General features: G+C 29.0%; 1 pseudogene; it reads right to left on the bottom strand.

The window, feature by feature from the left end:
- Positions 1–2,706: 2,706 nt before the first annotated feature.
- On the bottom strand, positions 2,707–4,096 carry LOC118046030 (transcription factor MYB123-like; annotated as a pseudogene).
- Positions 4,097–11,145: the final 7,049 nt, after the last annotated feature.

Raw genomic sequence — 11,145 nt, forward strand, 5'->3', positions numbered from 1 at the left:
ATAACGATTGTATATAGATTGGTGGAATTTTTTTAATTTTTTTATTTAATAATTGTATATAGATTGTTGGATTTTTTTTTTTGAATTTTTATGTTCTTTAATGATTGTATATAGATTGTTGGGATTTTTTTAATTTTCTCATATTAGTATTGTTAGCTAATTGATTTGTTGGTGTTAACACAATTTTCTATTTTAAAAAAAATAAAAAATAAAAAATAGTAGCCATCATAAATGCAAAAAAAATTAAAAATGGCTACGATAATAGTTAGGATAAATGAATAGTTTTTAATGTGAAATAATGACACTAAAAATCCTTTAATGTGTTTATATTAACCTCCTATGATCATTTCGCAAATGATTGTAGCAAAATTAATTGATAATTTGGTTAAATTAACATAATTGAAATTATTCAATTAACATAGATTGATATAAAATCAACTAGTTTGTGGCAATCCAATTTAAATTGTTGTGTATTTGCAGGTTTAAAAATTTTGGGTAGCTTCCAGTATAGAGAAAATGCTACAATTTTTATTATTTTTTTAAATAGGAATGGTTTACGGTACTATAATCCTTTAACATGAGTAGATGCCTAAGGAAAAGTCAATAACACATACAAACAAGATTGCTGCTAATTCTTCTAGCAATGCTTCTAACGACCATAAGTCATTAGGTGCCAACCAAGAATAGACACCTGAGAAACCGACATCCACTCACGACGCGGGCTTATTGGGTGCGATACCACCATATCAAGGAAGGGTCCCTTCAAAATAGGATCCATTTATCCAAAAGTACGAGACTTAGTGGAAGAATAACCTTTCAATGTAAGTTTGTTTTCCCTTCACATCAACTTGTACTATACTAAATGGAGAATCACACTACAACTAGGTAAGATTGAAATCAAGAAAAAAAATTTAAAAATCATTTTAGTCATTTTATTTATTTATTTACTAACAGATAATTCATTTATAGCATATAGGTTGCATGATTTTTGGTACGAGATGCGGTTTGGAAGGATTTCAAACCTTTATACATCAGAGAGGCCATGTGAGCGAATTATATGCAGTAGGTGATGCTTGATCTTTTTTTGTGACAATCACACTCCATTATGGAGAACCAAAACTGGCATGTTCACAGTTTTGTTACCATGTATAGTAATGGCTCCATTCCATTTATTTCACATGTGAAGCGAATGATAAGATTCTTTTTTAATTATATTAATTTTTTATTTGTTGTTTTTTTTATAAATATATTTAAATAACAACAATTTTCTCTTGCAGGCTATAGTTCTTGGACACGAACCAAGCCCGATGGAGCTTTTTATGGAAACATATGTATGAATTGATGACCGTAAAAAAAATGGTGCAATAATTCATGGATAGTCGAGCTCAACAATTTCTGGTATGTTGTTTTCAACCATTTTTTTTTCTTAAGTTATTATTTTTTTGAATTTTCTAACATTTTTCTTCTTGGATACATATAACACTGGGTTGAAGAAGAGATACAATGACGATCTTCGACCTATTTGAATCTCGATCTGGATTTGAGGTTGGAGGCAAGATCGTTCGATGAACCCGATAGAAGATGGGTGTACGATCTCTTTAACACTACGACAAAGTTCTTGTGGATGGCTCATAATATTTCAACCATTGGATGCTCACAATCAATTTTGAGAACTCAAACTCTTGAGTTCAATACAATTTTAGACTAATGAGTTAAAGATTGAACAACCCATCATGTTGGTGATTATGAACGACTTAATAATGAGACGATCAAACTTCACTTATTGGTATTGGACATGAGATCACAAATGGATGATACATATGCTCCCTCTTATTTGCCCCATGGTCCAAACAAAGACCTGCTTCCTCCTTCTCCTCTAGCCCCTCTATTTTAGATTAATTATATTTGAATTTATAAATGTTTAAACCTGAATAAATATTTAAATTTTATATTAATTTATTTTTAATTATTTTTTGTTTCTATTTAGTAGATTTTAAAAAAAAATAAGTTTTTTTAATTATTATTGATGGGGTTTCCATTGCCAATGTCATTGCCACAATTTACTCACCGATAAAATAACAAACTGTTTGTTTGACGGTTACATGTCAAATTCACTAACAGACATACCTATTGACGAAAACAATCATTGATAGCATGACATATGATTTTTCTGTCAGTGATATATTATATTCAGTGATGGAAGTATCAACAAAATAAAATGGGTAAATTTTTTTTTTGGCATGCTTTATTTGTCAATAAATCCATCTGTAAAATTATTATCAACAGACCAAAAATCACCGACAACAGTTTTTTCAACGGATTATTTCAATCTGTGATCATGTCGGCAAGTTTCTTGCTGACAGACTGGGAGTATAAATACCAACATAAAATTTCATTAGTAAATCTAAAAATTCTAGTAGTGAACACAAAATTATAGCTAGCACTTTAGGCTTAGCATATTCTTCTCTCCTGAATAGGAATTTAGGAGATTTTCACTGATGGTTCATATGGATTACTATTAAAGGTTGGACAATTGAATGACTTGTAATTTGCGACAACCCAACCTTGAAGCATATATTCAAAGCATAAATGAAATTCAAATTTTCAGGTAATTTTGACATAAATCCTAAAAAATTCTAAATTTATCTAATGAAATCATTGGAACTCCTGAATAATTTTTAAATTCACTGTTTTCGTTTCATATTTAAATTTCAAGAACCTAACAGTTATAGTCGTCCCTAACCATATTAAAGGTCAAATTTTGAACCCATATATAGTAGAGGAGGGCATTACATGATTGTAGTTTGTTACCGACACAGCGCTTACAAATGCTAAATCATAACAGACTTGCTCTAATTTCACACCATACACAAGCTAATTATTACTTTGATTTCTACGAATAGTAATCAATTGAGATATGCCACAAGTGCCAATATATCTTCTAGGGTGGAGATTTTGCTGTAGTTTCTCGTCAGTGTCTTGTCTCATGGCCACTCTTCAGAATCAAGCAAATGTGCGAGAGACTCTAGGTCCAAAGCTGCATTGTCTTCAGGACAATGATTCAGTGCCCCGTCCTTGAACATGAGGTCATCAAATAAGCCCAAGGAATATTCAGAACCACTCTTCATTAGTGTATCTCCGTCTATATCATTCTGTAGAATTTCATTCCACTTCCCGAAATTGAAGAAATCTGAGCCATCATGACATGCATGAACCTCTGCAGTTCCGCAATGAAAATTTGGACCATCTTGTTGATGATTTATCAAGGAAGCTTGAGAGGGGTCGTTCATGGCTGTTGAGGAGAGAATTTCAGGTGGTGGTAGTGGTGTCTGTGTCGGTGGTGGTGACTGTAATGAGAGAAAAACCTTGGTGCACCTAGTGGCCTCGGTGCGGATTACTTGGGTTGATTGTGTTGACTTTGATGGTTGGGTGCTGGTCATGGGTTTAATTGCTCTAGATTTGCTTTGAGAACTTTGTGTGGATTGTGAAGATGATTGGCCTTTAGCTTTTTTCCCCAGAGTAGTGTTCCAATAATTCTTGATTTCATTATCTGTTCGTCCAGGTAGCCTTCCAGCTATTAGAGACCATCTACTCATTCAAGAATGCTAGTAATAATTACCAGTACTGCTCATAAAAGCATAGGTAAACTGCGTAAAGCACAAACGAGAGAGAGGGGGAGAGAGAGAACCTGTTACCAAGAAGGTTATGGAGCTTGATAATGAGTTCTTCTTCATCTTGGGAAATGTTGCCTCTCTTGATGTCTGGTCAAAGATAATTTAACCATCTGAGTCTACAGCTCTTACCACATCTCTTCAAACTTACATACACTCACAATATCCATTTCTTTCAACATGAAATCTTATATAAAATTAAGTACTTTATTTAAATCATGTTTCCATTAAATGAGCATCAACGAACTCCACTCGTACATATGCAAAAGCTAAATGTTTCTACGAGTACCTGCTCTCTCGGGGAGGTTTCTCCAGTTGCCTTCTCCATGAGCTTTAATATAAGCGATCAGTATTTTGTCTTCTGAGGCAATCCAGGCTCCCCTGTTGAGTCCTTCCTTGGAGCAACATGGACTCCTTCCCATCTCTTTCCACGCACACCTCACACACACAAGTATAATAATTAGATAAAAGAGGTTATGTGGCTCTTTTATAGGCCATTGCCACACCTAGGTTGGAGACTGAGAGGTTGTCATGTTTTTTCTTTCAAAATATTAATATGCCACACCTAGGTTGGAGACGGAGAGGTTGTCATGTTTTTTCTTTCAAAATATTAATAAAAATATACTAGCATTGCTAACATGTTTTTAATAAAAAAAAATTAAATTATATAAGGATTGACTTGTTGAGATAAAAAAAATATAGTTTGACTAAAAAATCTCAAGACGATATATATATATTGAAATGATAAGATATTGGATAAACCTGGGTCAACCTTAGTTAAAATATAAAAATATCAACCCAGGTCATGAGACCGCGACAAAATCATAGAAAGCAAATAAAAAAAATATTAAAGGTTATTTCTCAATCAATCAATTTTTGAAGAATAAAATTGAAAAATTCAATTAAAAAAGAATAAAAAAACCCCAATTAACTTGTCAAATCTGAATCATAAAACCGATATAAACCTAATAGAAAGTGGATCAAAATAAATTATGAAGCCTAATTCTCAATTAATTGAATGTTGAATGATGAAATTAAAAAATAAAATCTATTAAAAAAAGGATCCATAAAAAAACCCAAGTTAACTTGAATTAATCCACCAAACCTTAGATCATAATACTACGATAAACCTTATATAAAGAAAATCGAAATAAATTATGAAGTTTAATTCCTAGCCAAACTAAATATTGAATAATGAAATAAAAAAAATTTTAATTACAAAAAAGCATAAAAAAAACCTAAGTCAACTAGGTTAAGCCACAAAACTCACTATTTATGTCATGAGATTGGAATAACCTCATATAATATAAATTGAAATAAATTATGAATCTTAATCCCTAATAAATTCAATGTTAAAAGATAAAATTAAAAAAATAAAAATAAAATTGAAAATTAAACTAAATTTAATATTAAAAATAATATTGTTTCAATAAATTACTGAGAAAGGAATTAGTGATTTCTCCTCTTTAATTAGTTTTTTTGTTGGCAAATATACCAACTTGGCATAATGATAAGTTATATACTAATTTGGGTGTAAATGATATTTTAATATACTTCAAATTAAAAAAAATAATAATTGTTTTTATACATATAACTAGCTTCAAAATGCTTTAGGAAATGTTTGGCATTATGGTAACGATTACTTTTCAAAGTGTTTTTACTATATATATATGTGTGTGTGTGTATTTAAAAAAAAAAATTTAGTTTTGATATCAGCATATTAAAATGATAAAAAAATACTAAAAAACTAATTTTAATAAAAATTTTAAATTTTAGACAAACAATATTTTAACCACAATGCTAAACTCCGTCTAGTGTTACTTAACTGCTCTTCTTGTTACAATTATTTTCTAATGTATAGTTTTTTTATGATATTTAATCTAATGTTTTCTAGATAATTGATTGTTATATCCTAAAAGATAAGATTTAACAATATTAATTACTTTTTTATTGCTATGGCATAATCTATCTATGAGTCAACTTATTAATTCTTTTTTATTGATATAGACACACACACTTAACAATATTTCATTTTACTTTAATACACTTCAAAGGTTTCCAACCGTATGTTAGCTATAGCCTCTTCCATTTGCTATGGCAATAATTGATAAAGCTTTTGAACATGCAAATAGAAGTCCAACAAGAAACTATTAAATTGTTACCCGAATCTGGTTATCTTAGAAATGCTACTGCTCAAATTTTGTGCAGCTTTTATCCTTTCCAAATTACAATTGCTTTCATGCGTGTTAAGAGTGAGATCCAAATGGCTTGAATTGTGCTAGATTTGTTGGCTTGCGTGGCAGAGATTCCTGATGTCCACCTATACACAAGATCAGGATAGAGGTGAGAAACAATTGACCATTGTGACTCTTAAGCCAATAAAGACCTCATTTTAGAAAATAAAATTTATTTGAGTATGTGAAACATTATCTAAAATTTAATACATTCTCATAAATCATGGGTGAACTTTTATTTCATCATAGTACTCATTTAACAATCATAGTCATATTATAGTAACTATTGTTCACAACATATTTGACTCATACTTTGATTCACTTTCTCAAATACACTTAACTCGTATGATTTTATATATTCCTCACAACCATCTCTGGTCCACACCATTGTTTCAATCCTCAATATATTTAATTTATGACACTTATTGTTTTACAAATATGTTTATACCCTTTCAACTTCTTGAGTATTCAGTTTGTTCGAACCAATATTCATGTTATTTTAACTCATTATATACCATTTTAGCTCCCACTTATGATTCATTTCATATACACATTCACGTTCTTTTAACATATATTTTGTCATTTTAGCTTTTTGTGCGATTATTTGCCTAGTTCAATCTCGCTAATTCATATTTATCATCATCATTATGGTTCATCATTTCATTACCTTTTCACATAGACCGAGCTATTATTTTCCACACTATTTTGACTCTTTTTTTCAAAAAGATTTAAGCCTTGCACTTTACCTCGACTTATTACTTTCAAATAAAAACTTTCTTAATTTAATGAAATTTTAGCAGTGTCTCTTAAAATTAAATGATCTCATATATCGACATTAACAATCCACAAACATTCCAAACAAATCCACGGTCTTACCATCATGGACCTTAAACATTACATTACTAATCATGAATAAAATTCAACAATAAAATAACAAATACATAAATGCATAATTTTATTTCATTAATCCGTAGTTAACACTTTAACACAAATACATAATTTTATTCTATTAGTCAACTATTTAATTCCATCTAATAACCCATTAATAACCTAGCAAGACAGTCACATTGATGCCAATAGCTCTATTCTAAGCAACTTAATCAATCAAGTATCTTAACAGTCAATGACATTGATGTCACTATTTTAACTTCAAATAGCTAGTCAAATTCAATATACTAGTCATCAACCTTATTGATTCAACTAGCTCCAAATTAGTTGTCTAGTCAAATTCAATATGTAGGTCATCAATCTCATTGATACCACTAGCCCCAAGTAGGTCGATCGGTCAAATTAAATAGTCGTCATCAACTTTGTTAATGTCATTAACCTTAAACAAGTCCGCTAGTCAAATTAAATATGTCAATCATAAACCTCGTTGATTCCACTAGCAGCAAACAGCCTGGCTAGTCAAATTCAATATGTCGGTCATTTGTCACTAGCCCCAAACAGGTTGGCTAGTCAAATTAAATATGTCGGTCATCAACCTCGTTGATGCCACCAGCCCCAAACATGTCGGCTAGTTAAATGAAATATGTTAGTCATCAACCTCATTGATGCCACTAGTCTCCCCCACCACACACACACACACACACACACACACACAAACTAATTTCCAACCTCATAGGCGCATTCACATCACAATATTTTTATCTGTTTTCCTACTCGTAGGCAATATTCATACAATAATAACATTTCTTGTGCCCGTAAAAAATATTCACATAACAATATTTCTTATTCTTGTAGGCAATATTCATGTAATAAAATTTCTCATGCATGTAAACAATATTTTTCATGATATATAGTAGTAAAGAATACATATAATATCTATCATATTCTAGCATTACAAAAATTTTAACAATTAAAGAAGTAAAGGGGCAACTCTTACCTTAAGATCTTGTTATACACACTCCTGAGAAGTCAAGTCCCACTCCGTATGCTTCTCTAACATTTCAATAAAACATCCTGAATCAATATTCAAACATTTCTAGTTCATTACTCACATTTACTAATTAACGAAATCAAATACTTTCATGACGCGAATTCCAGGTTTGACGGGTTAACCCAATTAATTCAGATTTTTTTTTTCATTAGTTTTTTTCTTCATGTTGGTTTTTTTTTTCTTTTTAGTTAATCTATTTAATTATCACACTTTTATGACACAATCTTGCAGCCGAACCCACATCCAAGGCTATTGGTCTAATGTTGCAGTCAGACTCATTTAAACTTGAGTCATGTAAGTTTAATATTATTATTAATATTATAAATATTACTTTTGGGTCAAGCGTTGTAGCTAAACCCAAGGCTTTTGGGTATATCTTTGCAGAAAAACCTAACACTCTTAGATCTTAACATTTTTTGATATTTTTTATGCAAGAAAAAAAAAAATTACCCGTGGCATGTGCCTTTGTTTTTTTTTTCTTTTTCTTTTCCTTTTTAAGCCATTTACCGTGGACTGCACAGTGCAATCTACAGTGAAAAAGATGATGCCTTTAGTTTTTTTCTTTTTTCTTTGTTTTTTAATTTTTTAATTTCTTTTTTTAATATTAATTTCTTTTCTATTTAATTATCAGACTTTTATGACACGGATCCCAGATTTGATGGGTTAACCTAGTTGATTCATAGTTAATTAAGAATTTTTTTCTCTTTCTTCATTAACTTTTTTCCTCTTATATGTTTTTTTTTCTTTATTTTTTCTTTTTAATTAATATTTTTTTATTTAATTTAGTTCATTAATATTAATTTTTTTTCTATTTAGTTATCATTTGATGCCTTTAGTTTTTCTTTTTGTTTCTTTTTTCGTTTTTATACATTTGATTGTGGACTGCACAATGCAGTCCACAATGAAAAGGTTGATGCATTTTGTTTTTTTTATTTTTATTTTTTTTAGTTAATTTTTTTCGTTTAATTTAGTTTGTTATTGTTAAATATTTTTATATTTAGTTATTAAACTTTCATGATACAGATCCCGGGTTTGATGGATTAACCTGGTTTCACAAATTAGCCCAATTAATTCTAGGTAACCCATCAATTTTTTTTCCTATTTAGTTATCAAACTTTCACGGCACGAATTCAAGGTTTGACGGGTTAATATGGTTTGAAGGGTTAACCCAGTTAATTCAAAAAAAAAAAAAATTTCGTTAGTTTTTTTCTTCCTGTTGGTTTTTTTTTTCTTTTTAATTAATCTATTTGATTATCATACTTTTATGACATGACCTTGTAGCTAGACCCACATCCAAGGCTATTGGATCCGGTATTGCAGTTAGACCCACTTAAACTTGGGTCATGCAAGTTTAATGTTATTATTAATATTATAAATATTACTCTTGGGTTAGTTGTTGCAGCCAAAGCCAAGACTTTTGGGTATAATTTTACAGAAAGATGTAACACTTTTAGCCCTTAGTTTTTTTTATATATTTTTTTAAGCAAAAATAAATTAACCCGCGGCATCGCGCGGGTAATGTAACTAGTTAATACTAAAATCAATTGTTTTGTATCTGGAACGTGGCCGATCAAAAATGTTCTCTCTCCTATTTTTTATGTTTAGTTTCTTTCTCTTTTTTTATATTTTTAAAGGTTAAAACGTGATTGGAATGAAGTTTTAAGACTAAATCATAAATGCTGAAACCAACAAGCACCAAATTAAAAAGAAAACGAAAAAAAGTCTACAATTAAATATGATTAATGATTAATGAATTATGAGTTTGTGCGAAGTGTAGGGTAAACAATGTTTTACAGTTTCGTTTTAGTTACAATGGCAGCTAAAGAAAATGACTGCTAGCCGAATAAGACACTAAAAAATTAGTTTTCAACTTATTTTTATCTAGAAACATGAATCTTTTTTGTCACCTCAATGTCGCTAATTGAAAGCTTTTTTCTTTTTTCTTTTTTCTTTTTTCTAATGACTCTGTCTCTTTCCATTATTTAATTAGGATTGAAATGTGATAAAAATATTAAATCATAAATGCTGAAAACTATTGGGATTAAAGTGAAAAAAATATAAAAAATGCATAGATAATGAATTGTGAGTGAGTACGAATTGTAGGGTGAACAATGTTTTATCGTATTGTTTTAGTTGTATTGTATAATGTATAATATAGTATATAATGTCTAATGTGTAATTTTTTTTTGTGTCTAATGGCGAATTGTAGGGTGAACAATGTTTTATCGTATTGTTTTAGTTGTATTGTATAATGTATAATATAGTATATAATGTCCAATGTGTAATTATTTTTTTTGTCTAATGGCGAATTGTAGGGTGAACATTGTTTTATCGTATTGTTTTAGTTGTATTGTATAAAAAATATCGAATTGTTTTTGTGTCTAATGTCGAATTGTAGGGTGAACAAGTTCCAATATTATTCTGGGGTTTCCTTAATGAATATAAAAAAATATTAAACAATTTATGGTAAAATTATCAAATTAATCAATTACATCATATTTTTAATATCAAATCAAATTTTATCATCTGATTTGATGATCAAAATAAAATAAAATAAAATCTAGGTAGAACCCAATCAAATTGCATCATATTCCTAATGTTTTATAATTTTTTAATTTATTTTTTAAAAATTATTTTTAATATTAATATATTAAAATAATTTTAAAATATATAAAAAATTAAACTAAATTAAAAAAAATTAACAAATATTTTTAAAACACAAAAACAAATAAACCTTCAACCAAGACAAATGCTAACTTATTGTCAGTCTACAAATGTATGGGAAACTAAGATATGGTCGCGCACATACTACATTAGAAGAACTTTATGGTTTAATATTTTAAAAAAAAAATTATTTATAATATTAACATATCAAAATAATTTAAAAATATAAAAAAAATACTAATTTAAACTAAAAAAATAACAAATATTTTTAAAACATAAAAAACAAATAGACCATCCAAAACAAATGCTAACTTGCCAATTTATACATGAATGGGAAACTGAGACATGTTCGTGCATGTACCACATGAATGGGAAACTGAGACCACATGACATACTGATGATTTCTGTGGTTTACAACGAATACAAAACCTTCCACAATTATAAAGTGATCGAGAAAGTAGTGGTTTTTTTTATTTAAAAATATATTAAAATAATATTTTATTATTTTTTTAAAATTATTTTTAATATAAGTACATTAAAATAATCCAAAGATACCAAAAAATAATAATTTAAAATAAAAAAAATATTTTTTAAAATTTAAAAACAAATAAAACCTCAACCCAAGATAAATGCTAAC

Source organism: Populus alba, chromosome 18, assembly GCF_005239225.2.
Source record: "Populus alba chromosome 18, ASM523922v2, whole genome shotgun sequence".
Taxonomy (NCBI): domain Eukaryota; kingdom Viridiplantae; phylum Streptophyta; class Magnoliopsida; order Malpighiales; family Salicaceae; genus Populus; species Populus alba.